At 33.7% G+C, this 10,258-nt stretch overlaps 1 protein-coding gene across 6 annotated transcripts in view; it reads right to left on the reverse strand.

Moving 5' to 3' along the window:
- The window catches only part of Fut8 (fucosyltransferase 8), a 485,432-nt gene that overhangs the window by 297,159 nt on the left and 178,015 nt on the right, over window positions 1–10,258 (reverse strand). For 5 of the 6 annotated variants that reach the window (XM_023702829.1, XM_023702814.1, XM_023702817.1 and 2 more), the window contains exon 3: window positions 8,705–8,797. The exons of the other annotated variant lie outside the window; for it this stretch is intronic. The gene's annotated coding sequence lies outside the window, so the exon portion shown is untranslated. The remainder of the gene's footprint in view (window positions 1–8,704; window positions 8,798–10,258) is intronic. 6 annotated transcript variants of the gene reach the window in all.

A 10,258-nucleotide genomic window follows, 5' to 3' on the forward strand; every position in this document is an offset into this window, starting at 1 on the left:
AGAGATCAGAGCTTGAGTTTCTCTGGACTGCTACCAGCAGCAGCATGTCCCTTCCCAGGCTTTGGGCCTTGGACTGGACATTGACTTAGACTCCCTGGTTCTTAGGTGTTCAAACTCATACTGAAATATACCACTGGCTTTCCTAGTTTGCTTATGGATGGCATATAATGGACCTTTTTATCCTCCATAATCACCCAAACCAAGCCCCATGTCAAATATCTTCATCCATCCATCCATCCATCTATCTACCTACCTACCTACCTACCTATCTACCTATCTACCGATCTACTTATCCTTTATACTATTAGCTTTGTTTGTATGGAGGACCCAGACAATTTTGAAACTATATATAAGACAGTGAAAGAATATTAACTATCTATTGTAATTTAACTATATGGAAAATACGTCTTTTCTTCCAGGCATCAATGTGTGACTTACAAGGAAGGGGAAAAAATGAGAAGGGAAGGGAGGGGAAAAGAGAAAGGAAGAACAGGGGAGGGGACGGAAGGGGAGAGGAGAGGAAAGGAGGGAAGGAAAAATTACTACAGAGGAAAGGAATTTTAGACAAGCCTGCATCATTACTCCCTACATATTTTCACAGCTTCTACACTACCACTGATGATTCTTCCCACAGCCCAGGACCAGCCTGTGAATGAGACAAACTGGGGCCTGCTGGATCTTCATTCAACCCAAAGCCCAGGCCCAGCGTAGAACCTGCAGCAGAACTCCCTGCAAAGAAGCTAGAGGCAAGACCTACCCAGCTGATTCAGGAACAGAACATTTTGCCAGAGTGGCACAGAGGGTTCACCTCCAAGAGCTGCAACAGGAAGAAGTGGCACACAGCAACCAGATTCAAGCCACAACCACTTGGACGACTTTGAACTTGGTATATCTGGACCTGGTGGTAAGGTAATAACTCTATCTAAGCTCTACACCAAAGGTCAGAAGACAGTGCTGTAGAAAATGACAAAAAGAAGGAACAACATGCAGTCTCAGGCCCCAAACCCACCCAGAACAAATGCAGTAGACACTAGCATAGAAGAAATTGGAAATCACACACCTGAAATCTCTAAAATATAGCATCTGAAGTAAAGAAACAACTACAGAAAGGTATGGAGGAAATCAGATCAGAAATAATTTCTGAAGTAAAAAAAGAAATAACTATAATGAAAGAAGTACTAAGTGCTTCTAAAGAAGACACTAATAAAAAAAAAATACAGCAGAACATAAAAATGATAGAATCCTTGAATAAGCAATATAAGAAAGAAATAGAATGCATAAAGCAGATTCAAAGTGATATACAGAAATTTAAAACCTCAATCACAAGCTGGCAAACCACTTGAATGAAAGTGAGAATAGGCTTTCAGATCTTAAAGACACCATTGCAGCTACTGAAAAAGAAAGAAAAGATCTCTTAAAAACAACTAGGACGCAAGAAAATATAATTCATCACTTGCAAGACGATGCAAAGATGAACAATGTAAGACTAATAGGCATCAATGAGAAGGAAGGAGTCAATACAAATGATTATAGAAAGAATATAGGCAGAAGTAATAGCAGAAAGCTTTCCAAATATGGAGAAACAATCTGACATTCAGGTAACCGAAGCACACAGAACTCCAAATAACATCAATTCAATTAAAAACACACCCAGGCATATAATAATCAAGATTCCAGAAATTCAGCACAGGAACAGTATTTTAAAATATGCTAAAGAAAAGAAACAGATCACGTTTAAAGGAAAACCCATCAAGATAACGGCAGATTTCTCTTCACAAACCATCAAGGCAAGAAGAACATGGAGCAAAGTACTTCAAGTCTTGCAAGAAAAAAAATTGCAACCTAGACTGATATACCCTGCAAAACTCTCTTTCTAGTATAATGGAGAAGTAAAATACTTCCATGACAAAGAACAACTTAAGAATTTCATAATGATAAAGCCAAACCTAAACAGACTACTAAACAATGTTCTAGAGAGGGCGCAAAATGACCACAACTCCATGAATGAGAATGGAAAGAAACAAATAGGGCAAACAATTAAAAACGCAGGAGAATAAGAGGTATACAAAAGCAGTCTTTCAGTTATTCTTTTGTATACAGCAGCAAGATATTTCCATCAGCACACTCTATAAATGGACTTCTCCTGCACCCTGTGGGTCATGATTCTGTCCAGGTCTACAGGGTGTATATCAAGGAAATAGCAGTAGCTCAGTCCCACAAGTGACACCTGGACACCAGTAAGTGTTACGGACATTATCCATGTCCATGACACACTAGAACTTTGTGCGATATCCTATCCCCAAGCTGTTAGAAGTGCTGGTCATTTATTTGCCATTCCAGTATTTTTCTTATATTTTATTCTTAGTAATTCTTTACTATCATGAAAACTTTTTCTCAATTCAATTGTTTTGAAACATTTAACTTTTAATTAATTAGTATTTAATTTTCTGAATACTGCTTAATCTTAATTTTTGTTTTAAGATTTATACTGTATATTTGACTTACAATCTACTTAAAAGACATGATATTTTACTTTTAGTTTTCAAAGGTATGTTTGCTAAGTATAAAATTCAAAGAGGACAGATCTGTTTTTTTCCTCTTTCAGTCCTTTAATTTAGCCTAGTTTCTTACACACTTGGTCTTTTTTTCTTTCTTTCTTTCTAATGTGGAATAAGATGCTATTTAATTTTGTTTTTCCATAGCTTTTTAAATGTATATGCTTTAATGATTTTTTTTTCCTTTACAGTAAGTTTGGACAATTTCATTTTTGTGTATCTGCATACGATTTCATTCAAATTTCTTGTGCAAAAGGTTCATTTTTCTTGGAAATGTGGTGTTATAAGTTCAACTAAATTCAGAAATTTTAAATATTTAAATATTTATTGCCTACCTCTTTCTACTTTGAGAATTCTAATTAATATGAATATAAGTTTCGGGATTTTGACACAGAGTGAACTGCTACATGACTGATCTGTAAATTCTTCATTTTTATTTTGGGCAATTTTTATTGTTATATTCATTTAAGTTTGTAAATAACTTATTTACAATGTGCAATCTAAAAAAATAAAAAAACCACTGATGCTAGCAAAGGTTTTACATTATTTCCTTAATTGAACACACCCAAGATGAACAACTCTTCTCAATAAGTGTTTTTACTTCTTTGACCATCTATGGAGAACAGTCAACCCCAAAATGTATGGTTAACTAGTACACTAAGCTTATAATTCTAAAGTCTGACTGAACAGGACTCTTGTTATACCACATCTTTGCATCATCTGGGATTGAAAAATGGATTTGTTCTGTACAAGTTACCTAATACAATGCTGAACTCACCCTGTGAACTTCTACCAATTAGTAATTCAAAGAATTTTCAAAGTGCAGTTTTTGTTACAAATCATGCATCTATGCTGCACTTCACAGATATATATGCTTCATCATAATTATCATCAACCCCATTACATATATACATAATTTGCTAAATATGTACTAGGTCCCTTTGCAAAGTATTTTGCTTGTATTATTCATTCCTATTATCTAGAAGATAATAAGAAACATTTATTGTGTCCTTTTTATGTGCCAGGTTTACTCCAAGTTCTTTATAGGTAAGTAATAATATTTTTTCTTATTTGTAAATGAGAAAGAAAAGGAGAAAAGTTGGTAAATTGCTCAAAGTCACATGGCCTTTGAGTAGCTAAGCCAGGATCCAAATTCTCACAAATTAGCCTCAGAGTTCACTGAATTACTAAATGATACAATCAGCTAAATTGGCGAGATTAAGTAACTTGCCCAAGATCACAAAACCAGTAGTAGAAAAGATTCATAGACAAATACTGTTTATTTATTGATGGAATCTGTCAGGATTGCACTTACAAGGAGACACACTACCAAAATAATCCATGAATTCCAATAGTAAGCAACTTAAAAGGACGAAACGCAATGTATCTATGTTGCCTCAGGAACACTATGGTAGACCCATCCCTTTTGTCATAAAAGACCAAAACCAAAACTCTGAGAAGTAAATCTAGATATAGATATAGATATAGATATAGATATAGATATAGATATAGATATAGATATAGATATAGATATAGATATAGATATATGTGTGTGTGTGAATTTTCTCACAAATAGTCATAGCACCTAAAATATCTTGAATAACAAGATGTCTGAATTTTTCATCAGCAATCAAGAATTAAAGGGTGAACAATCTTTGCTATATTAAATTCAGTGGATAAACTTGGAAAATACTATTACAAGAAAAAATTTTAAATAAAAATTAATGAAATCACACCCAGACACTTTGCAGCTATGTATCAATAATATATATGTAGTTCTCTCACCTAAAATTTCATTCCCAATCCTGATCTCTGCTCCTTAACATGAGCCTGAGAAAAAGTATGTGTCCAAAACAACTGAAAATTTTATATTACTCTTCTTTATTTGAGGTAATTATTTGCTTTTTAAATTTTTTTTCTTTTCTTATTCTTTTCTATTTTCCTCCTTCTGTAGTTTTATCTGTACTTTTATGCCATTATACTTTATTCTTCTATAAGTATTTCTGTGCATGTGTGCTTTCATCTATTTTTGCCCTTTTTTTCCCCAATATGGTTTACAGAGGGTAAAGGAATTCGCCCCTGCTCATTTTTTTACCTTTGTATCTTCACCTGACCTCTTTCTCCTGTGTTGTATTCATTCTCAATTTTACTTTTTTTTCTCTTTGCCTTATCACTTGTCTTCTTAAAAATTTTTCTTTAATATTTATATCAATCATAGAATCTCCTCCCATCCCCATTCCCACTACCAACAGTTTTTCCTGTTATCTCTTTCTAAATATATAATAACATACTTTTAACATCAATAGGGCCTTACATACAAATAGACTATTTAACAAGTGGTGCTGGGAAAAATGGTTATCTATTTGCAGAAGAATGAAACTGGACCCTTATCTCACATCATATACTAAATTAAAATCAAAATGTATCAAAGATCTAAATATTAAAACAGAAACATTGAACCTTCTGGAAGATAAAATAGATAAAACACGTGAAGATACAGGTGTAGGAAATGATTTTCTAAACAGAACCTCAACAACACAAGAAATAGCAGCAAGAATCAACAAATGGGATATCAGGCTAAAAAGCTTCTATACAGTGGAAGAATCAATCAGTAGAGGGAAGGGACAACCTAGACAATGGGAAAAAATTTTTTGTCAGCTACTCCTCAGACAGAGGATTAAAATCTAGAACACATAAAAACTCGAAAACATTAAACCACCTAAAATTAAAAACCCGCTCAAGAAATGGGCGAGAAGGCCAGGGAGATAGCTCAGTAGAATAAGCGCTTACCCAGTAAGCGCAGAGTCTTGAGTTCAATCCTCTGTATTGACAAAAAAAAAAAAAGAAAGAGAGAGAGAGAGAGAGAGAGAAAGAAATGGGCAATAGAAATGAACAACACTAACACAAGAAATACAAAAGATTAACAAACATGAAAAAAAAATGTCCAACATCTATGACCATTAAAGTGATGCAAATTAAAATAATGACAGGATTTTGTCTTATTCTGGAAAGAATGGCAATCATTAAGAAATCAAACAATAACAAGTGCTAGTGTAGCTGTGGTGAAAAAGAACCTTGCATTGTTGGTAAAAATGTAAATTAGTACAACCATTACAGAAATCAGTATGGAGATTTCTCAAAGAACTAAAATTATAAATTTTATATGACCCAGCTATCTCACTGCTAGATATCTTCCCCATAGGGCTTAAGTCACTATACTTACAGTGACACATGCACACCAATGTTTATAGCAGCACAATTCATAATAGTTAAATCCTGTTACCTGCCTGTATAACCATCAATAGATGACTGGATAAAGAAAATGTAATCTCTGTATATAATGGAATACTACTCAGCTTTAAAGAATGATACATTTAAGACAATTATAGGAAAATGGATACACCTAGAAATAGAATGTTGAGTGAAATAGACCAGACACACAAGCTTAAGTACCATACAGTTAGTACCTCTCATTTGAATGAGGCAAAGTACAAAGAAAATGATAAAGATTGGCTAGAAAGAGAAAAAGGTACTCCCTCCTTTCAACAGAGAAGTGGTCCAAGTGAACAGAACAAGGGGCTAAAGAGGAGAGGAAGGAGATATAAAAAGAATAAAGATGTGCCATATATAGAAACCTAATAACCCCAATTAATGTAAATAACTATATGCCATAATATGAGCTAGGACAAATCATATCAATGGGTACGAAAAAGGAGCTGGAGAACTGGAGGAGGAGAGGAGGGGGGAATTTTAAAAAAGCTGTAGTAATAACAATAATAATAATGTAATCACTACCCAAGATGACTGTAAACTGAAAACACATACTAATAAAGAACTATTTTAGAGAATATGTCAGATTTTATATACCTTTGTTAAACATGGGCACCAATACACAAATCACAGTTCTAATACTGGCTCATTTTCAAACATTTCCCCAAGCATTTCAGGTCCCTATTTCAGGAACACAACAGACATTAAATGACAATCAGGTAGTAAACAATACCTGTAACTGGGCTAAGTGACAATGGACTGAAACCACTGAAATCAGAAGCCAAAATAAATCTTTTCTATTGTAAGTTGATTTCTCTCACCTATGTCTGTCACAGAAAAGGAAGGATTTTAAAGAAAATAAAATCACTTTCACCTTAAGGAACTGATATTCATCGTAAAGAACAGGTTAAACTTCTAAGGGTACAAACCACGTAAGTATGGGGGGTGGTCCATATGATTGGGGTCCCCAGGACTTTTTAATTCTTAAACTTGTCCACACCAAACCTCCAGTAATTCTTACAACTTAGGTTTTCCAACCTGGCACTGATTCCTAAGGAAGTTTCTACCCCAGAATTGCTGCTGCACTAAGTTGTTATTATCTGTATGTATCTTCCATTTTGAGAGCAACAGTCTGCCCTGTGACCGCACTTCTCTGATTAATTTTAGAAGTCTGATTTTTCAGCTTATTCAGTTTTTTATGTGTTATTATAGTGACAACTTCTAAGCTTCTTCCATGCTGGAGCAGAAACACACAAAAACCCTTTTTTTATTAGCACATCTTACTAATTCATAAGATAAATAACATTCATTAAAAAGAGCAAATTATAAATCTGAATTTGTCAACTACAGATATTACCTAAAAATATAATTATAGTGTTTATAATTATTGGATATATTTCATATCTTTTATGAAGCAGTCATACCTAGTCAATCAGATATTACTGGATCATTTAGATTCCACATTAGAAATTAAATATTCCCTGAATAAATACCTAAATATGAGTTTTCTTTTATTTTAATTGCATACAGGGTCTCACTATCCCTTATTTCTATAAGGGCTTTTTTAAAAACATGCAAGTACTACAATTCAATGGTTAACTATATATGTCAATTAACAGAAAAGGCCTGTTTCTTCACTCTTACAATAGCAGTATCATATCTTCTACACAAATTTAAGGCTTAGAATTTTCCTTCGGAAAGGAAAAACAGAATAGAAAGCTACATTTGCACATGAAATTTAATATCTAGATACCACTTTCAACATTTACTATCACTGTGTATCAACTTTTAATCAAATTAATTTACTTGGGAAATCTTAGGCCACTGTTTAGTGCTGTTTGCTCTATTTTTAGAAAAAAATACAGCTATTTTTCCCAAATCACACAGACATCTCTGAATCTTTTATACAATGAACAGATAAAGAACCATTATGAGACTAGAAGCTGTAGTATTACTAACATTTTGCTATTTAGTTAGTAGATAGCTACCAAATTGGACAAGGAAGTCTTCCTAGTAAGATAATGAGTTACTATAGGGAGCTATACAGAAAATTAGTTTGATAAAGTCACAAAAAGGGCAGCAAAAAGTAATAACAAGGGAAAGATGATATAAATCATCTAAAAACTTCATCTACAAAAAAGATGTTTAAATGAGAATGAAGACAAATGTTTGTGAAAGAAAAGACTACTATAAAAGTTTTTACCCTTAACTCACAAAATATAAAATATGTGAAACCTACATTTTCAGAACTCCAAAACTAAGTATCTGTATAGTTAGTACCTGAGTTTCTAGCGAAAGTAATAATCAAACAAATTCAGGGGCCAGAGAGATAGTTCAGTAGAATAAGCGCTTGCCTAGCAAACGCAGGGTCCTGAGTTTAATCCCCAGTGCCACCAAAAAAAAAAAAAAATTCAATTATATCAGTTTAAAGAACACATATCCGTGGTGGTTATATGTATAAAAATAAACCATTCAGATTGGCAATGGTCATGCAATAGATAAGACAGCCAAGCACAGAGAAAAGAGAACATAATCCTACTCTAAAAAGAAATGTCAATATGATTTTGAGAAAGTCCACTAAAAATAAATTGAAGAGCAGAAATAACACAATCTCAATAAACTCCACTGAGAAATAGTGATATTCCATCAATAAATAATAGCATTTTCAAGCTGAGGGGAAACTAGAGTAAATAAGGCTCCTGACTTTTAAAAAGAAAAAATTGAGTTTGGGATAGAGCTCAGAGGTAGAATTCTTTGTGGAGCATACACAACACCCTGAGTTAGAGCCCTAGCAACACACACACACACACACACACACACACACACAATTTCAATGCTAAACAAAGTTATTTCAACAGTAATGGTGAAAATCACCTTACCTTCCTTCCTCTAGAACAGCAATACAGTCAAAACCATTTGATATTTCCAGAGGAAGATATTATTGCTTGAATCTGGGTCACTAATATTATTAGCTGTTTGAAATGAGATCAAAGAAAAATGTTAATTATCTAGAAAAGCACATCTTCTTTGTCAATAACATGAAACATTTCACACAAAACCATTCAGATGAGATACATACCTTTAAGTTTGTCTATACAGGCAGAGTATCTTTAAAGCACACCCTACAGCCATAGTTAAAATTATTTAAATAACTATTGAACATTACACATGAATAGATTTAGCTTAAAAAATCAAATCTTCATAGTCATCCTCCATGTTAAACTTTCCCTTAAAAGAAGAACATGAAGACTCAGCTAACACAAAAATGGTTCCAAGCTTTAAAAGGTGTAGGAGAAAGGGGCAAATAATTTCAAGGACAAAAAAGCATGTCCCACTCCAGAACATGTTTACAGTTCCTCATCTAGAATTCAACTAACATCCAACTGCAGCAATCAGCCAGGCTTGACAAATTAAAATAACAGTAATTCTGACAGATTATCTTCTATAAATATTCAAAATATGGGTATTTATGTGCATGCAAGGTCTTCCACATGTCAATCAAAATGCTTTGTTTAGGATCTTTTAAAGTTGAACTGCTTTCTCACCCTTCTGTGGGAATCCCCTGAATCCTCAGTTTTAACTCTCATTCCAGGTGATTAAGAGATAAATTATCTATGGGTAGTCTGAATTAAATTTTAAGAGCACTCAAATAAGCATCAACTGCCTTAAAAAAAAAAGGTACCTAGAAACTTTGGAAACCTATGTAAAGACAAGAGAAGAGACCCAGGAAGGAGCAAGGGGCATGAGGCTCTTGAGGGATGGGTAATGTAAAATTTAGATGCAAAGACCAATTAACAACTTAATAAATTTGAGTTCTACTCAAAGTTCCATTAAGAAAAACTACATTTATTTGGCTTAAGGCAAAACCTTGTTTTGATGACTAATTTACGTAAAGCTGTTAAAACCAGGGAAATATAATCAGCATGAAATTCAAAACTAACTACACTTTTTGAAATCCACAGATAATCCTATCATAAAGAACTATTGATCATTAAGAGCAATAATGACTTTAATGAAGACAAGTTGTCTGATGCATTAAGTTGCTAATTATTTTAGCTTATTCCCATTTAATTTCCCTTAAATGTGTACAAAATAACTGAAAAGCCTCAGACATTCTAGGAAAACTACAATTAATAGGTATGTCTTTGGATCCAGGACAGCATTTAACTGTGAAAACAAAGTCAGTCTATTCAGAGGTGTATGCCCCTTTATTAAACCACAGCTCACAGTATTTCCAGATAGGCAAACTTACAACAAACTCTTACTATAAGATTGCTCTGTACTCAACCATCATAACCCAGATACAATCAATAGCAGATTCAAGCCAAACCTGTGGTTCTCAAATCTGGAAACATGGTCCAGGAGAAAACCCAGTGCATAACCATGTGTTTGCTTGGCAAGCACATGGTCCTGAGTTCAATCCCTGATACCAC

Source organism: Octodon degus, unplaced genomic scaffold (genome assembly GCF_000260255.1).
Source record: "Octodon degus isolate 3935 unplaced genomic scaffold, OctDeg1.0 scaffold00007, whole genome shotgun sequence".
NCBI classification, from domain to species: domain Eukaryota; kingdom Metazoa; phylum Chordata; class Mammalia; order Rodentia; family Octodontidae; genus Octodon; species Octodon degus.